Source organism: Prinia subflava, chromosome 6 (genome assembly GCF_021018805.1).
Source record: "Prinia subflava isolate CZ2003 ecotype Zambia chromosome 6, Cam_Psub_1.2, whole genome shotgun sequence".
In the NCBI taxonomy this organism is placed as follows: Eukaryota; Metazoa; Chordata; class Aves; order Passeriformes; family Cisticolidae; genus Prinia; species Prinia subflava.
In genome coordinates, this window is record NC_086252.1 from 24,615,254 (window position 1) to 24,635,542 (window position 20,289).

At 43.2% G+C, this 20,289-nt stretch overlaps 1 long non-coding RNA gene across 1 annotated transcript; it reads left to right on the forward strand.

Annotated features, from left to right (window-relative positions):
• The first annotated feature begins 244 nt into the window (after nucleotides 1–244).
• LOC134551849 (uncharacterized) lies at nucleotides 245–10,447 on the forward strand. The gene is made up of 3 exons (XR_010080708.1): nucleotides 245–369; nucleotides 1,661–1,694; nucleotides 9,679–10,447. It is a non-coding gene; the product is annotated as an uncharacterized LOC134551849 (long non-coding RNA).
• The last annotated feature ends 9,842 nt before the right edge of the window (nucleotides 10,448–20,289 follow it).

Here is a 20,289-nt window from a genome sequence, read left to right on the forward strand (position 1 = left end):
GAGGTGCCTCTGTGCCATCAGTGCTCCTCTTGCACATTGCTCTTCTCTAGGCATGGTGAGACAGTGTTGGTCGGCTCTAGGCACTGGGGAAATCTCCAAGCAAAATACTGAGCTGTCTCTGCCTTAACCATTCAGAAAAAGGAAGACTAGATTCCCTGCTCAGCCCCAGCGCATGAATTTGGATGTCACATTCCTCTTAGGCATCTGTTGAGGTAACACTGATCACAGATACATGAAAGGCTTGGTGAATCTTCCTTTCTTCTTCCTTTGTCTGCTGCATGATATTTTTATTTCCATTGACTCTGCCCTTGAAAATGGTCAGTGATGTCTCCAGGGTGTGCAGGCCTGCCACCACACCGAAATCCAAAGGTGAGTGCAAAGTGTAGCCCTGTGACTGACAGCTGCAGGCTGCCTGCACACTGAAGAGAAATATCCCACCACAACATTACACTCAGTTCCCAGTTTAGAAGATAAGTCTTGGCCCATAAGAGCTAGAAGCCTAACTTTAAAAAATGCATTTTTTGGATTGTTTTACATGGGATTGCTATAGCCCATGCAAGATTAAAAACTTTTCTCTGTGCACAGAAGTAACACTCGTTACCAGAAGGGCTTCACAAGCAATGGTGATGCCAAGTGAGTGGAAGAATTTCTTCTTTCCTAATTATTACTCTGCAAATGAGTCAGAAAGGCCTGAGGGGTAGTTTTTGTTAGAGGAACAGCCTGAACTCCTGACTGCTAAGGAAAGGAAAGATTTCCCTGGGGTTACCACAAGACATTCAAAGAGCCATTCTCCTTGTGGCCTTTAGCCCTTACAACTCAGACAGTCTCTTGTTTACATCATCAACCATGATGAGGATTATTAATCCTCATCACAGCATAAAACAACAGGCTGGTCCCTGTCATGAGAAACTTAAACAGTGTAAGGCAAAAGGCCTCCAAAGGCCATGGGCAGATGCAGCAGCACGAAGTAGCCATAACCAATGCAATGGTCAACTTTGAACTATGCTGGTGCCCTGCAGAGCTTGTGATCCACCCCAGAAGCAGCTGCATTTCAGCTGAAAGACAAGAGTTGCCAATGAAACCACTACAGCCAGGCCTGGGGGTGAAGCTCCCACTGACCATATCACAGCTATTACAGCCCGTGACTCCTGATAGTGGCGATGGCGGGCTGCAGATTAATTTGCCGTCATTTCATCATTTACACTAAATGCCGTGGCTCTTTGATAAACATTTCAGGCCTTTCTCCAAACAATTTCTCCATTCGGAGCTGATGAAAACAGGCTGTCAGCACTCCTGGTAGAAACACCCTGCTCATGGCAACAGTGGCTGTCTGGCCTAGTGGTCTCCCTGGAGAAAGTCCAAGCAGGAAGGCAGCCTCAAGGCTCCATTCCTGCAGCTAATTGGGTCTGGGAGGAAGGCGACCACTGCATCAAGAAAATTATGATGCTCTTTCCCTCTGAGGGACTTAGAGGATAACAAAGAGCAGATTTTGTCAGTCCAGAAGCAGGACCAGAAAGCTTCAACCCAAAAATGAGGAGGAGAGTTACAGCAGCCCCCAGTACTGGGGAAAGGGAAGCATTATTTCACATGGGAAACACATGGGTTGTCTTCCAGATGTTGGCACTAACTGCTTTTCATCTCCCTCTCTACCCCCTTACAGGTCTGCTGAGACATGACTGGGGGCTACCTCCCAGGTAATGTCCTCCAAATAATCTTACTTCTGCATCCATCACACAGACGTAAAAGCCTGAGAGAACTCTGAACCTGGAGCTAAGCACTGCACAACTAGAGTCCTCCTCTCTCCATGGGGGTTCATCAGTCCTAGAATTATGGTCATATTCTGCTTTTTGACATTGTATCAGGCTAAGGTAGGGCCCATGGGACCTGCTGGGTCCATGATCGACACTACACTTGGAAAAATACAACTGAGGAGCAGGTGCAGGCCTCGTAAGGCATCAGAGCCTGAAGAGAAGCACACTCCTGTTGATTTCTGCAGGGGTCCTGCACATAAAGAGTCCCTCAGAATCGCTTATCAGTTACTCCAAGGTTTGTCCTTTCAGCTGAGCTCGTTGTGGCAATAGGCAAACCATAATAGATCACAGAGCAGGAGGGAAAGGACGACAGTCTGTACGTTGAGCTACGAGAGTCTAGCAGTTTCTTTTTAAAGTATTTATTAGGATATTGTCCAAAGAGTCCTTCACTGTTTCTGACACACCTTAAATACCATCTGTCTCCCCTCACCTCCCGAAACAGTGAGAGGTTCTTTGCCTCAATGCTGTTTGCAGGTCATCTTGATAACCTGCCCCACAGGAGGAAGTGACAAAAATAGATCTCCCCGCTTAAAAAATCTCTTTATTTCCACTAAGCACTGATATTTTGCCTCTATTGATGTAATCAAACACCACGTTGACAGCGTGTGAAAAGTCTGAAATAAAAACTCTCTTAATCTGGAAATCAGCACCTGGAAGTGTGCAATCAAGGATAGCTGAAGCAGGGAGAGAGCAGAGCTTGTATCCAATATACTGAGGCATTGTTCAAGACATTCAGCTTTGTGGAGGGCCCATGACATTGGCAGGAGATAATCGCTATACAAGATAGTTGCTATACAGACAGATATGTAAATAATAGGGTTTTTTCCTGGCTACACTCCCTTTTCTCATCTGGACTTCCACTATAGGTAGATTTTGAGATCTTTTGTTGGATCCCTGTTGCTCCACACGTGCTGATGTAGCTCCATAAATGTCAGAAGCATCTGCAGTATATACTTAGATTAATCAGACAGTGTATAAGAAGTTCAGTGTAAACCTCATGAGGGTGACAATAACAAAAGTCCTGAAGTTTCTGGGGAGACATTATGCATGAGCATTACACTCAAAATAACTGGAATCTGATAGCTTTTTTTTTAATCTGCTATTGTCAGCAGAGTGTGCTTGTTCAGACACAGATCACAAGCATAACTTTGACTCTAAGTTCTTATATAGACAGGAAAAAGTAGACAGAGAATTCATAAATAACAACAGCTCATTTGCAGAAGTTGAAAAAACACAGACAGACCAAAAAGAAGGGGCAAATGTTCAGGCAAAAGTATGACTTATTCTTGAAGCAACCAAATTTTAGCTGATAGTACAACCTCCAGTGCAGGGAGTATTTTGCTGAGTATGAGGTGTCTTGTCAGAGTTGGTACACTGAAAAGGGGTTGAATTTATGTAAATCCTCAGCTCTCAGTGTTTCAGAATTAAAATTGTTCCTTCCATCTTTATAACTGGTGAACCCAAGACCCTCGGAGGACAACACCTACCTGGGATCATATGGAAGGTCAGCAGTAGACAACTGAAGTATCCAGTCAAAGGAGATCAGCTCTTTAATGTTAACTAATCCCAATGGACAGCTGACAAATGAGGCTATTTAAAGAACTATTTACTGTCATTATTCCAAATTGAAGAACAAATTGTTTTGAAAAGTTCAGAATTGCTTCACAGCTGATCAGAGCTGAGGAAAAAGACAGAAAAGGTCAGATGACATATTGTGAACTAGTTTCCCTTCTTTCCAACTGTCTAATTACTCGGTTTAATTAAAGAACACGGCCTCCTCCAAGCTGAGACTGACACATAGAAAAATCTGTAGGCAATTTGGATACAACAAAAACATAACATCTCACAGAAATCCCTGATGTCCCCATATTGTTTGCGTGGGGACTAAGTTGTTCCATACACACAAGTCCTTGTTTAGATTGTTTGCTGCCATCCTCAAGAGAAGATATTGCAGTGGAAGGGGAATATAAGCTAACACACTCTAAACCATTCCTTAGTCTCTTAGCCTCATGTCACGGTAAGTAATGAGTTTGGTACTACATCATGGCAATGTTATGACAGAAAGCAAAGCCCTTCTGACCTCGAATTAATCCTGTCTTCTCTGAGAGCTTTGTTTCAGGCTTCACTGGGGACATGTGTATGTAACTTTAGATGATATCTGAAGGTATTTCAGATGTTAGCCAAAAATGTGCTTTATATTATATTGGACTTTGCTGCTCCTTTCCATCCAAAATAATTTTGGGGAAGGTGGGTAAATATCAGGTGGGAAATCCCTTGACATCCCCTGATTCTTAGTGTAACAAACTAGGAACCATTATCAAAAACGTCACTACTGCATGACCTGTGTCTGCTGAAATGTAGAGAGCTCTGTTTAGGATTATTGTAGCCACTTAAACTAGAGACAGAAAGTCAAAGACAATCAGACATTGCAGGGAAGGGCTGGATATCTCAGATCAAACAGAGAAGAACAATCCAGTTTATGCCTCTGAATCACAGAAATAATAAATTAAAGAATTCAGTGGGGTATTTAGGCAAAGCACGTGTTGTGTTGACATCTACAGAAAGGTTTCAATGCTGATTCATAGAAGAAAAATGTCCTGTTCCCTGTTGATCTATAATATTTCTTCAGACCATTGTGTTGGACAGTTTGTGTCTATCAGCCTTCTCTCCCACCTGTATTGGTTCTCTCCCTCTCAGGATGCCTGAGGCCTTTGTCCAGTATTTGGCCAGTAAGTAGTTGACATTTGGTTTCTTTTAATTTTTGTTCGATCTAGTTTCAACTTTGAATCAAGATGGAGGAAACAGAGTGCATACGGGAGAGTTTCCTTGCATTCTATGGTGCAGCTTGTGCTCAGTTTTCTAGGCTCAGAGATAAGTTAGATTAGGGCTAGAAACTCCTTGAGTTTCTCCCCCCAGTATTGACACAGCAGCTGGCAGAGAAGGGAGTTGGGAAACAAGGAGTTAATGCTGAGCAGCAGTGAGGCCACTGGTGTATTCTGGAGTCTCCAGGTCCAGGGCTGTAGCAGCTGAAGTGAGTAGGTAATTACCCCAGGATACCATAGAAGAGGTGGGCCAGAGTGTTATTGTGCTTTTTTATTTGACTGGGGGTGGAGAAGTCTAGGTCTTTGGATTCTGGGAGGAAAAAAAAAAAAAAAACACCACACCCACAAAGAAATCAACTTAAAAAACTCCTCCCATTTGATTGGGACCAAGCCCAGGCTGAAGAAAACCTTTGAACCTTGAGTGTCCTGTAGGAATCCTTAAGTGTCTTCTCTGTTTGGTAGTTCTGGTCAAGTTCTGCTCAAGTGCTTCCTCAGTGAGAGTGAGGGAGCAATGGATGGCAGTCCAAGGAGCCATAAGACAACTAGAAAATCATATTACTACACTTGCAGTACAGATGAACACAAGAGAGAGGTTTGAGTCCCATGGTAAGTTCAGGGCTAGCAAAATTCACTGAAGGTTCAGGAACTGAGATTGTCTCTGGGGAACCTCTGCTTTCCATGTTCTTGGCTGTCTTCAGGTTCCTTACATAAGTGTAAGAAGAGAAGCATAAATTTCAACAAGGGGCGATTGTTTGCCATTTTTCCCTGCCTTGAGTCAGTTTCATGAGTCCTCATCTCTGCTGCTTTCTTGGAACAGTTGAATTCTTGTGATCTGTTCAAATGTTGCTCTGATGGATGGCTTGGCCTGAAGTGTCCTGTCCTGTCCATGCAATGGTACAGCTCTATCTCATCTCAGGCAGACAAATTGGCATCCTGCTGGCTTTCAGCTCCCTCTGCAGTCAACAAAAAGAGAAACCCTTGGAGGGTAACCCAGGTCACCAAGGCACTGCCAGAAGGTCCTGGTCTCTCTCCACTGATTGAATGGGAGTGGATCTTGTCTGTGCTCCTGGCCTAGATAGCTCAGTTAGCAGCAGTCATTTAGTGAAATCATGATGAAAGGGGTGTAAATGAGCAGGGATCAGCTCAGGGAGGAAGTACTTCTGTCAGAGGAAAGAGGTGCACTGAATAGAGACTAGAAAAGTAATGTCTCTATTAGGGTTAAAGAAGAGGGAGGACATTTTCAAATACCTTGGTTCCCTTGCTGCAAGATAGAATGCAGTAAGAGCAGCCACCAGAGAACACGAGGTAATGGGGATAAGTATAAAATAAAGGGGATGGTACTCAGCTTCAGCGTAGTTAGTGGGGCTCTAACTTACCCAGGAACAGGAACATGAAGGAAAAGCAATAACTGGTGTTCGTACATTTTCCATGAACTGTTGGGGTCTGCTGGTGCAGCAGAATTGCCCCCTCCACAGAGGGGTTGTGTATTGAGCAAACAGGCTGCCTCTGCCACTAACATTGCCTTCTTGCACCTCTGCCCCTGCTCACACAGCCCAACAAATGAACAAGTGCTTTAGTGCAAGGGGCTTCTGGAGTGCTCAAAGGTGCTCTTTTATGAGGTGGAATACAAAAGTACTGTCTTGGAACTTGCAGCCATTCACCTAAGTTTTTGTCAAAAAAGCTAGCCTTTGTGTTTCCTGGCTCCTGCTTGTGTGTGGCCTTCCTTAACTCCCTCACCAACTCCTACAGATCAGAGTATTTTCCACCCAGAACCAGTTTGTACTATTGCTGTTTTCCATCAGGTGGCCATTTCAGTAGCAACTATTCCCTGGAGTCCATGAGGAGACTGACAGAAATATTAAGCATTTGTGACTGCTGATGACTTGAAAATGAATAATGTTCTCAGCACAAACCATCTTTTCCTCTAATATTTGGGCATTTCTCTTGCTTCTTTCACAAGGCTAGGTAAGCAGATCATACAATGGAATGCAATTTTTTTAAAAAAAATTGCTTTTAGGGGTTTTTCCCCATGTTCGTGTTTGGGGTGCAGTTTTTTCTGTTTGGCATTCACAAGGTCTATTACACTAATTCCTTTACACTGTTCTATTTCCATCCCTTCCTGAGGTATCACCCATGGTCCACAAAAAAGCATGATATGAACCAAGCAGCACTGAAGGAGCTAACCAAAGGAGGGATGAGAAATTATTAGGAGACCTGAATGTGGCAAATAGGCAAGTTTATGGTGAAGCTGAAGAAAAAAAAAGTCTTTCTGAGCCAGTAGAGGGCATTTCTCCAGGCTGGGGGATGAGGAATTTAATTATGTCTGAGGGAGGAGAGTTTTGTTCTCTGGCCACTGGTCTGGGTTTTTTTCTGTTGGGTTGTTTTTTGGGTTTTTTTTAACCTTGTAGTTACAATGGAGGATTTGAATTTGTGGCACTTGTCATCCTTACATCTTCCTTCAAGAATTAAATGCTCTAAAAAGTATTAACTTAATTTCACTGGCGCAGCACTGATCCAAGAGCTTTCTGGCAGTCCACCTCGCTGTCTCTGATGTTTTTGTGGTCAAAAGCAACAACCAACAGCACTCATCAGCAAGCAGATCTCAGTATCCCAGGAGCAGGATTTCATTAAGGAGTGCCATGGCTCACTGCATGGATGTCTCTCACCTCTTTTTTTATTTGAAGCAGAACAGTCAAGAGAAACAGCCAGCAAGCTAATCACCACCACAGCCTATTGGGAAGATAGGAACAATTATTTAAACCAGTCTTGAATTACTCATTGGCATGCATCTAATTAACAAATTCCGATTATTCCTGTAACTATTGTGCAACAATTAGTGGGTGTTAAATTGAGCTCTTCTGCCTGCAATTTCAATGGTGTAATTTTGCCAAGATATCTTCTTTTTTTGCCTGCAATGCCTGGTGCCACTGAGAATAGACTGAAGGTAGTCAGAGATTTTTTACTAAATTTACTTTTGCTGAAAAGTGCCATTCCTTCAAAGCCTAGGGCATTTTTGCATGGAAGACCAAGAAATTTCAAGCAAGATTTTTTTCTGGCCAGATTTCTGATCTCTGAGACCTGCTGGTCACTTCAGACAAAAGAGGAGGAGACATCTGAATCAAAGCACAGAGCTGAAAACAGATGTTCTGACACAAGTATGCCTCACATGCATATTGGGGCTTTTTTGTTTTGTTTTGTTGTTTAATGCTTATCCAGCTCCAGGCTTTTTTATTAAAAAAAAAAAATTTCAAAACCTTCAAAAATTTCACAAAGCTGAATTGTCTTCCTCTGGCAATGCAAATACCTGCCCTGGGGTGCAGAAATGTTCCTCAGGCTGGAAGAAGGAGCAAACCCCACTGAGACTGCAGGGCTCTGCTTCATGCTACTGCACGTGGAGCAAAAGACATTCCAAGGCTTTGAAGCCATGGCAATCAATAGGGGGGAAACAGGTCTCTTCTGCAAACAAATCCTGAGGAACTGGACTGCTGTGAGACGCTGCTCAGTCCCTGCTACATTCAGTTTTCAGGAGTCATCTTCCCCCTGCAGGCTGGTGGCATGGCCTGGGCAGCTCTTTCTCTTGACTGTGACACACAGATGTGCTTCCAGAGCTGGAAGTAACAGCACGGTCTGGAACAGCCTCATCTACCAAAAAAGGAGGCTGAGTTGAGACTTTTTTCTGTATGCTAGGCTTTTGAGTTCTATTTACGTTTCAATACCTTAGATCCTGTTTCCTACAGGGAATCTCAGAGCCAGGTCTGTCTGTAAGCCAGACCCCAAAGCAAGGACTGAGCTGTGGCTGGAGGTATTTCACTCCAGGGGACAGCATCAGGGCTACTAGAGACTCTATGCATGCTGCAGGTCAAGATGTGACTCTTCCCCTAAGAGTGAGCTCTCTAACATTGAGAGATCAATTAAACAAATAAACAAAGAAAACAAAAACCCAAATTCCTACAACCAGATGGACTTTGCACAGACCCCATCAGGAGCCTGTCACTGATCAGTGTCTGCCAACATGAGGCTGCCACCTCCTCACTCACACATATCCCTCCTTTTGCCAATGGTCACCTTAGCCTCTTCTGGGAAGGACAAGTACCACCTCCCTCATCATTTCCCTGAGGTGATCCCCTTTAGTCATAAGTTTCCATCTTGGCTAGGTCTGAGCCTAACCTGCTTTACATGAAATCATGCTGTTCCTATATAAATTATCACTAAGAGATCTTGGCTGCTCTCAGGGCCTTTTTTTTTTTCCCAGCATGTCCTATGATGGTTGTCAGACATTTAGGACACTTGCTACTTTTCCCTTTGACCATCCTCACTCTCTTCCATTTGCTTTTTATGTCTCTGCTATAAATAAAATCTCCCTGAGATATCCAAAGCATTGCTTAAAAAAAAGGTGGGGGGAGCTTTCTGGGGGGAACAGGCCATTATAGAAAAGGCCAGGTGCTTGGCATGTCCCCAGCTTGTGAAGGTGGGAGCTGTCACGAGTCTGAAAAATATCAGTGTGGGAGTTATAAATAAGCTTTAAAGCCAGGGGTTTAGAAAGTCATCTTTAAATGCTGCATAATTTATAGCCTGCTGCAAAGAGAAGAGTGTGTGAGCTCTGGAAGCCAAGCTAACCCATTCTTTGTTCCCTCCACAGTTGGACTGTTCTTATACATGTGATGAGATGTATGGTGAACATCCAAAATTCAGGATTTTAATCATCAGTGCCTCCTTCCAAAGGTTTACCTGGGTCACTGTGGATGGTTTTCTTTCAACTCCTGGTGTCTTAGTGTGAACCAGAAATAAATGCCATTGGTCTCATATTGAAAAAAAAAAAAAAAAAAAAAAAAAAAAAAAAAAAAGAGCTGTGGGTAGGGACATTGCACTCAGGTAGGGTAGTGTTGAGAGACAGGCAAGAAACTCAGCAATAACGCTCTGTGATTTTCACAAGTGATTTACTTTCTCACTGAGTCAGCTCCTCCTCTTTAAAACAGGGATTATCCCAAAAGGTTGAGAAACTCTTTTCAATAGCAGCTACAAAATGTTTTGCTCTTCTCTCACAGAACAAAGCCACACCAGAAGCAGGGAGTGAGGGCCTTCCCCAAGGAGGGCCAGAAGAGCTGCCAAGCTGGCACTTACAGCACTCGTTTCATCCAGCCCTGGACGTGCAGCTACCTCTAGGATGTAACATAACAGCTGTCCTTTCGCCATCCAACAATAATAAACAACGGGAAGCAGAACGGGCTTTCAAGACAGCTGAGTCTCCTGAGAGGATCTAGCCCACCACATTATCACTGCTCCTCCTTTTCCCCAGCTGGAAACAAGTCTGGAAATCATGAGACCTGAAATAAAATAAAATAAAATAAATTTATGGTGTCAGAGCTTTAGTATTAATAGCAAATATTTATTTGGTGGTGCTGTTGCCTTCTCTGGCAGGTGCTCCAGTGTATGTCCCACTGCCCATTTCACCACCTTGGGCTTCCTTCTGTGCTGTTGTAGAAGGACCAGTGGCACCTCTCTGCTCTGTTTCACCTTGTTTCTCCACAGACATCTGCACCCAAGCCTTGACTTGTTCAGAGTCTGCTGAGCTGGTGAGATTTAACAGGATCTTGCCGCCCAAAGTGCTGTGGCTCGAGGCTATAGATTTAAGCAGAAGCATTAAGCACCCTGCTCTTTAACTCATTTCTAATCCATTTATTTAAACTTCAGAGTGGTTTTAAAGCACAAGAATCAAAGGCGAGAGTAATTTAGAGTTTTCCAGAGCAGCTCTGTGATCTGACCTCTGCACATATCCTGGCTGCCTTTAAAAGTGCACCAGCATAAAAGCACAGTTTGTGACAAAGCATCTGGAAGGATTAAAAACTTTCTGGGATGGAATATGCTTCTGTCAAGGACCTCTTTCCTATCTCAACTCAGTTGCCAAAAAAAGGTCTTTCCTCAGGGGGCTTCTGACCCGCCTGAGGGATTTAGGGAAGAATTGCTGAGAAGAGCATATAGCGATTTGATTAAGGGATAAATGTGAAAGGGAGTGGGAGGGGGCCTAGGGGATAGAAGGGAGAAACAGGATTAAAAAGAAAATAAAAGAAGTGAGAAGTAACTGAGCTTTGTAAGGCAAGGTTTGTGGAAGTGAAGACTTTGGGGCTGTTTTGTCTCCCAGTACACATGACACTCTTCAGCAGTGAAAAAAACTGAAACCAAGGGGGGTGTCAGGGAAGGTAGGAACAGGAAGGATGGAGCTGCATCTTCTTTTTTCTCTCCTTTTCTCTGCATGTAAAAGCAGAGAAAAGCAGAAGGGCAAGAGGATTTTGAAGAAGGGTTTCAAGCCCTAGTGTGAGCTGTTCACACTGCCTGCCTGCTTATGCCTCCTCCTTGGACAATGCTTGGGAAATCGTTACCTGATCCCTCCCACCTTGTTTTACAAAGGCAATCTGGGTCAATTAATCCCTGCTTCATTTCTTCTCATTCAGCTGGATAGTCACTATGAAGTAAGTGGTAACCAATCTCTGTGCCCATGGAGTCAGTCTGTCTTCTTGTTTCCTTATTCATTAAAGCAGACACCTTAGAAAGGCTGGAAAATATTACCAAAGCCCAGGAGACTCGATTTTCAGAATAAGGAACCAGTATTTCAGCCTCAGAGGCGACGTGAGTCTGGGACACAAGACAGAGATGAGTATGAAAACAGGCCCTTCATGTGAGGAGCAAGCAGTCCCTGGACATGCTGCTGTTTTCTTGGTTTGTCTGTGGTTTCTGTTGTTGGGGTTGTGGGATTTTCATTTGTTTCTTTTTTTCTCTTCACTTTCTGCTCCCTCACCTCTGCACCCTGAGTTGGCCTGACATTAAAAACTGATGTAAAATGAAGAAGCTGCCTGCTAAGATGGCTTCTTTCCTCTTCTTGATCCCTTCTGCATGCCAACTCTCCCGCTGTGTTATTACAAGTGCATTTCTGTACGCCAACATGCTAGGTGCTGTACAGATCCAAACCAAAAAAGAAAAAACAAAGGAAGAAACACTGGACAAACAAACAATTTGTTCATGTAGTACTACTGATGCCTGGATTCCCACTGATTTGTGTCTGGTGATTAATGAAGACCTCTGTTTGAAACTGTTCCTGTTCTCAGGACTCTAGTTTAAACATATGAACTTGGGCTACCACGTATCTCTCTGTGGGTCTCTCTGGGTGCTTATTTTTGTTTATATCTCTTAGAACTCTATCACTTGGCCAACAAGTTTGACAGTTCTTCAGAGGGGAACACATTGGCATGTACAAACACCAACAATGCAATTGCTCAAGCCTAGTTTCATTTAGGAAATTGGGGGAGAAGATCCTTCCCTAGAAGAATGAGTCCACCCAAAGAAAATGTTACCTTACAGCCAACCAAGCTGCAAGACTTTGGTGCTCTTGTGGTCTGAGCTAAAAGACCTGAGTCAATGCAGATGGACAGGCAGAGAAGCTCAGCTGAACAGTCAGACTACATTGAGCTTGGTTCAACCATTGCCAAGAGGCACCTGAACTGCTTTTTCTCCTACGATTATTACACTGCTTGCCAATTTTTGAGGCTTGGAAGCCTCAAAACATCTCTGCCAGGGTCAGAAGGTTTTAGGTCAGCTTGTTTAGGCATGAACTGGAATAGAGAGGACATCTCACTCCATTGGATGGGTGGCCCAGTTCAGTTTCCTTGTGCTGGTTTGCATTTTGGGGAGGACATACCCGCTGCAGTCTGGTGGTGGTTGTGTCTTTGGAAGTCACACCTCAGGAAGTTTTATTCCTGAGTGAAATGTCAGCAGGATGTAAGGAGTTTTAGCTGGGAGCTCAGGCTCTAAGAGTGGACCAGAAAGTTTGACAGATATTCTGCAATGCAGGATGGATCCTGATGAGCTTGATTCAGTTTCAAGTCTGTTCAGCTTGGGCCGCAGTGCTGCCTTCAGCTGCAAGGCAGTTGTATCCCTGGAGAGGGAGGATTTGGGTGCCTTTCAGTGACAACTGTGCTGGAGAAGGTACTCCCCCGAGTTCAGTGGCTGCACCAAATATGAGAAAAATGTTGACCTCTTATAAGGACATAGATGTAGTAGAGGGAGAAGTCAATGACCAAGAAAATGTGCTTTGTGGTGACAATGGCTCCACTGAGGAGTGTCCCAAAAACATAGGGAAACACTTGTGTTTTTTAGTGTTAATATCACAATGGAGATGAGATTTGGAGTGCAGATCACTAGGCACAGGTTTTTGCTTTCCTCCAAGAAGAGACTGGAGAAGGATATCTAATTGGTCTTGACCATCTCATGTGTTTTCTACACTCATGGCTGGTTAGAACTTTCTAAAGCAACTGTGGTTATCACATAGGGTAGTTTGCTTCAAACAACACAGCACTTTTTTTGTATCACAAGAAGATATGAACAGACAACCCATGACAGAGTGGACCCTTCTATTGCATAGCATCACTGCTGACAGTGGCTAATAGCAGATGCCAAGGGAAAAGATTATGAATAGGGTTAATAAGGAGTGTTTTGTTCTCCCACCAGTCTCAAGCTTCAGGACTTTAACAGATGGACATAAGGGTTTTCTATTAAAATAGTAACAGTGCTTTTTTTCTTGCTGCCCCTTTAAGTTCCTGACTTATCACAGTTTGAAAGTTCTGCAGTGATGAACTATCTTATGAATATTACTTCATATTAAAAAAAATCAAGATTTCAAGGCCTCTGGTTGAATCTCACAAGGAAAAAAATTGACTACACAAGTCCCTCCCTTTTACTTATATCTAACATGTCCATCACTGATGAATTTCGTCATCACCAGCCAGGAATCAACAAAATACCAAAAGCTTAGAGGATACTAAAGGCATAATTGTACATTTATGCTTCCTTATGAGTTGGCGGCATTCCCTTTCCCCTAATTTACGCTATCAAGATCATCCTTTGCTTTCTTCTGACATGCTGGGTGGAAAGCCTTTCAGAATGCCTAACATTTTCCTTCCACCTTCTCTTTTGTCAGTCACAAGACTAAGTCCCTCAAGAACAACCTGTCAGGAAACACTTAAAACATTTATTTTAGGGGGAAGACTTAAAGAACACTTTATCACTTATACCACTCTTGGAATAACTCCTAAGTCTTAGAATCAGGCCTGAGCACATCACAACTTTTGGCAAAGTTTTGTTTCAGGTGATGGATTCTTGTAGGGACCCCTTCATCTTGACACTGAAAGTCAACACAATCCAACCTACTTTGATTTCTTTTCTCAATATAGAAACACAGGAAGAGAGAGAAGTATTTCCCTTCAGTACCACAAATAATGACCCAAAGGAAGGTCACTGCTCACCAGTGCTGAGGAAAAATACACCCCAATACAGACCCAGTCCAAGGAGACTGAAATGACACAGTGCAGGTGTAATTGTAAAGGGCTACAGAACATATAATCTCTTGTGGAGATTTCCCAGGGCACTGCCCTCATTTGTCAGTTCCCAAGTTTACTGGAAACCAAGTAAAAAATTCAAGGAAGGATCACTTACTAGTAAAGTCCTCCTCAACATTTCCCCTCCTTCCTTCCCATGGCCAGCTCATTTTCATTTAATGTTTTCTGACTTAGCCAATTTGTCTCTATTGTCTGTCTGTTGTTTGGCTAATTCACCTATGGAAAATGGAAGGTATCAGATGCTGTTCAACAGAAACTTGAAACTGAGCATAAGTGAAAGGTGAGTATTGTATCTCTTTGCAATTTACAGACACAAATTCCTCTCCCTTCCTTTTTCTCTTGATCACTCTTGTCTTGTTGAGAACTTGCAATGTTAACTGTTCATGCTCAAGACCTGCACATCTCTTGAAATAGGTAATTTAGCAAGGTCTTTCTGGGGCAAGAGAAGGGAAAAAGTCAGACACAAGAGGATCTAGGAGAAACAAACTCGTTATGAGTTGTTCTAATCTGAAGACAGTCACTATCTCACTCTTCATGCTGGCTTTTGCCAGACCCACCATACACCTGACCTTACATACAAATATATTGACTTGTCCACTGCTAGTTTTTGGCTGCTCCTGGATTGTGTGATTTAACATTCCTTGGCAATTGCTAATCCAGTCCAAGCCTGAACCACACATGATGGGCTTCCCTGACCTCTTCTGTGGTCCTGGTCAAATGCTCTAATTTGTCCCAAACAATGTGTGGTTCCCACTCTTCATTTTTTAGGGTTCCTGAAAGAATTTCCTGAAAGAAACTCAGTCCTTGGGATTTCTCAAACCCTGATTGGATAAATCTTCCTGAAAAACATTCTTTTTTTATTATTATTAATAGTATTGTGTTTTTTGTTTTCTTTTCCCATGGAAAATATAGAGATTTTACCAAACAATGAAAATCTTTGGCCAAGAGCCTTCCATTTCAGTTCAGAAATGCTCCCCCGTGGGAGTTGTAGCTGGTATGCTTTGTGTCCCTGTTGTTCCCTGTGAGCTGACATTCCTGGCTGGCCCACATCTCTCATGGTGCAGCATGGTCCCCTCTCCTGCTGAGACAATGCCACGCACCATGGCCATCATGTCACCATGGTGCTTTGTGAGAAATGCACTTCACAGGGCAAGCCCAGCACTGGAGCAGGATGGGGTCACAAAGCTCTGCGGCGACAGCCTCCAGGAGACACTGCCCAAAGATTTCCCAGCTGAACCTCCAGGCCTCCTGCCACACTCTGAAGCCTTGTTGAGAGATTGGTCATAACTTAACATAAAACAACTTTGCTTTTATTTGAAAGGCAATTTTCCACTGAAAAATATTCTGATGGAAAATTTCAAGCAGCCCCAGAGGATGTTCTTTCCAAAACCCTTTGCATTGTAATTTACCAGCTTAATCTCACTTTTGCTGGATTTCTTTTCTGTTGTCTCTGCTTAATCTCTGATAACAGAGGGAGAGCTCCCTTTCACACAAGTGGGAGATCAGGGGAAGCTGAAGACATACATTACTAATGACATATGGAAGAGTTTGTACCTTTTCAAATGGACAGATTTACAAGGTGAGCTCTCGTAAGTCCCTAAAGAGAGGAAGCTATTTCCCTGTCTTTTCTATGTATTAAAAACGAAACAAAAAATCCTTTCAGATCTAAATCCAGCAAATAAAGAACCTCTCTTTTTTTTTATCTTTCTTTCCAAAGAGTTTTGAACCTCAGTATCCCATTCAACTTATTTGTTTGTTTCTCTCTTTTTAACTCATTTCAGGCTGGTGAAAGGTGCCAAACTGTCTGAGCTACAGATCTCCCTAGATATATTTTTGGGGGTGTTTTTGTTGGGGTTTTTCTTTGGTGTTTTCTCTAAAGACAGAAGCAAAAGAAAAGTCCCATGCTGTAGCTAAAGACTCCCAACTGACTGGACTTCTCACATGCTTAATAAAAGTTTACTTTTGCAGTTAACATCTACCTTACTATCTCAGTAAGGCAGTTTGCCTGTTCCCCCAGGCTAATGAGACATTCCTCCCTCCTAGACTACAAAGGAACAGCCTCCACTCACTCTCCAGTATTTCGAAGCAAAGTGGGGCTGAAAGGAGTGACCCAGAGGTTAAAAACAGGGCTTTTAGCAGGGCACTGAGCTACTTGGCATCCCACAGTCCCACAGATTTTTTGCTTTCTGTTCTTTTTTCTCTTGTTCTTCCCCAAGTCCCCAACTTTCATATATTCCTTTGTCTGAAGTGACAGTGCAGCAACTGCTAATTGCCCAGTGGCACTTTTTTTTTTTTTTTTTTTTTTTTTTTTTTTTTTTTTTTTTGGGGATATGCTCTAGATCAGCTGCATTTCAGCCTGGAAAGAGGGGTACGGGGCATGTTTATATACTTGTGGGTGGGAAAATGCAGTAGACAGCATATTCTGTTCCAGGATAGCTGTATAGTTCATCTCAAGATCCCAGGTTCCCCCATTAAAATCTACCCCCTGCCCCAGGGAACAGCCTGGCAAGCTCTTCTGACCCGACAGCACTGGCAGCTGTTTGGCAGCTTCTGAAGTGGATCCAATCTGGTATGAGTTTGCTACACTTTCATTTTGTCTACATCTTCCAAACAAATAACCGAGTCCAGAATCCCAAGCTGTGTTTTGCAATGGAAATGCTTCAACGTCTGGGAATTGCTTCTGCTGCAGGGAAGATATAGAGTGCTGTTAACTGTTTAAAGGTTCAGGGAAGAAGGGAAAGCAGTCACACATTTATGGGCCAAACACTTGCTTTTGGGGTTTCCTAATGAATGCCATGTGGCAAGGGGACCTGGTGAACCCAAGGGAGCCTGCAGTTATCCGTCTCCCTGAGTCAGTGCCCTCAGAATTCTTGGGCCAGCATTTTTCAGTTAATCTACCATCTTTTCCATAAATCTTCTTTTACTATCAGACCTCCTAATTGGAAACACTATGCCTTTACTGTTCAGTACAGTGCCATTGAATAACTGCAAGTCCCATTCTCCAGCCTTGTGGACGATCAACACAAGTTGAGAGTTATCTTGGCCTTTGGACAGACATAGCTTCTTGCATTTAACACCACTGGACTTGATGTGAGGAGCAGCAGAAAGGAGAACTCAGCAGTGTTCAAGACCACATTGCTTAGTGATGTACACAGATGTCTTTCTGTTCTCGAAATTCCTGTTTAATCCAAGGAGAGAGAGTGAATTAAAAAACAGCTTCACTTGAAGCTGGAAAACAGTGGGAGAAATTTTGTTGTTGGAAGGCCAGGTTTTCATTTTTGTTTGTGCAGTGCTTGAGAGAAGAAAAATTAGACAAAAGGAAATTCTTATCCTTCATTCAGAGATCTCTTGAGCTTTTGATTCCCTTTGCAATAACCTGAGAGCATCCATATGATTTGACTTTGTGGATCAGTTGGATTATAGTGCAACGTATATGTGAATGGACAGTCTCAAAACTTTTCCATGCAAGAATGGTTGTGTTATTTTACAGCTGGAGCATGGGAAGGAGAAGAGACTGGGCATCTTGCCTCAATCCGTGTAAGAAATCAGCAATAGCACCAGGCATGGAATCCCTACACTTGATTTATTCCCACTACTGCTTCTGCAGACCCATCCCTTCTCAACAGAACGATTCTTTGTAAGACTCAATTAAAAGAAAGAAGATAAAATTGTCTTTTACAACTTCTCTTTAGAATTTCTTCCACCTCCCCATGAGAAATCCTAACTCGATAGTTAAAAAGTAAGTCCATCAAGATTTCTGATTTATTGAATTGCATATATCTTGATAACAGAGTTAATCACAGTTCATCTCACATTCCTTCCTTATATTACTTCAGAACAGCAACAGAGGGAATGATCCAAAGTCATATAAATCCCTGAAGAGGGCATGGCAGTTCAGGCTATTTCTATTTTTGAACAAAAATTTGCCCAAATACAGAAGGCTGACAGCTCAGCTCAATCTAGCATCTTTACTTTCCTTCCAGACTAAGTTTTATTCAACTTTCCAGCTGCTCTGACTCAGGTCAATGATTTGCCAAAGGTCAAAAGCTGAGTCAGGATCTTGGAAAACCACAATAGTGCTGGCTCCCAGCTCAGCTTAGACCATACAAGCCCTCTAGGTCAAACCCCTCTTCAGTCTCTCCTGTCCCAGAAAAAAAAAACCTGCTTTCTTCTTGGAAGAGGCAATAACTCTTCCAAGCCCCTAACTGAGCAGGATAGACACAGCTGCACTGGAACACACCTGTACTTTTCCTAGCCAAGTACCTTGCAAATATCTTGAGAGTGGCTGATGTCAGGTAAATTCAGAAGAAAAAATTATCTTAACCAGCTCATTTGCAAGGCACCTAAACCCTAAGGCATTAGCAGCTTGATTGCCTTTTCATTCACAGCTCACTCCAGAGCACTGATCTATCCCAAGCTACATGCAATCCCCAGAAATTCCTTCTGATTTAGAATTGCAGCTCTTCTCTGACAATAGCCCTGGCAGGCAGAGGCCTGAGTCACATTTACCTCCTTTTTTGGGCACCCCTCTCCCTCCATCCTTGCTGCAGCTCTGCTGTGGTCGCAGTGCAGAGCATCCTGCAGCTCCATCACAGTTCTGGCCCAAATTCATCCCAGCTGGGGGTAGGATGGCATTGGCTCATAGCCCAAGGACTGACAGAATTTGGATGCAACACATCTGACATGGTACTGACAACCCCGTTTCAATTAATCATGTTAAGTGTTCTCTGCAGCCCATTGCAGAGGTTGTACATTACACTGCAGATGTAATCAGTGGAGTCAGCAGAGACCTGGGTATGAATCACCACATCCAAAAAGTAACTGTCTACATTCGTGCAGATGAATTGTATCAGAAAGTGTCCATTTCTCACCCCTAAATATGGCATTCTCCACATCACGAACAGCCAGCAGAAAGTAAAGCATTCCTTTAGTGCATCCACCAAACTAAGAGACTGACAAATTCTTTTTCCTATCAAAATCGTCTTTTTCCTCCACTTTCATTGCATTTCGTGCAACAGAGCAAGATTTTCTCTATCTCACGTTGTCTGGGAGACCTCAGTCAAGACTTAACCACTTCTAACTCTCACATGACAGCTACTGCCCTATTTGTTCACAGAACAATGACCATGCTATCTTCATTTTCTTCACCTGGAAGACAATTCCAGAACCTGTATAAGTCATCACAAATGCAGAGGTGGGACCATCCCTCTCAGCAGCAGACTTCCCATGAGACTGCACTTTCCTAGACACAAGCCCTACCTAAGTAACCCAAATTCACTCACAGTTTCTTTGAAACCCTTGGTAGGAGAAGAAGGGGATTTTAAAGAAGTCCCAGCCAAGCTCACAGGGTATATTATGGTCATGCTTCAGCAAGAGACACCAGGACATCAGGAGTCTCGGCTATCATTTGAGTTTGAAACATTTTGATAATAAACCATGACATAAAACAGAGGAAAAGGCAGGGAAAGCAAGTAACTCACTCCATATAATTTGTTGGGTTTCTGTTATGTTAAATCATTGGAGAACGATTTGGCTTGGACTTGACTGGGGAGATTTTGCATTTTTTCCACACAGATTTATGCAGCCATCAGTCCTTAATGGGCACACTTGTGCTCACACACAGGGCTCCCTGACTGACTGTCTGGGAGCTTTGTGTAGTCTTTGAGATGATGATAACAGAGGGTGCTGCCTTTCAGGCAAGGAATTTCATAAAGACCGGAACACTAGTTAGCTATTTTAGTATGTTCAAAACGATATCTTTCCCACTTTGACATTTGCTGTCCCTACAGTGCTCTCAGAATGTCTGACAAAATTATCAGGATCTTATTGTCAGGGGAGAATCTTGGTGGGGAAACTGAGGCATGTGCTTAGCAGGGTATGCTCCCCTTTACAGGCTGGTGTCAGAGCTGGGAAGACTCCAGCTCCTCACACCCTTGTGGTAGCGATAGTCAATATTTCCTGAGAGTTTTCTCCATGGCATGCCTCCAAATGGAATCCTCACAGCAAAGTTGGACTCATACCCCAAAACAAGTGCCGATACCCTCAACGGAGTCTGTAATTATTCTCTTTGCTGCCTGGCTGCCCTCTCTCCTGCCTTCCCTCCGGGCCTGGACACCTGTGTTGAACTGTGATTGCCTCCTCGTTTATGGCAAACAAACCTGGATTATCCCACTGTATATTTTTAAGGCATTTTGAAAAAATCTGTTTTCTTTTTTCTCTCATTTTTGCCTTGCCGTGTGTTTTTAATTGGATCCACTGCCCTTCCTCCCC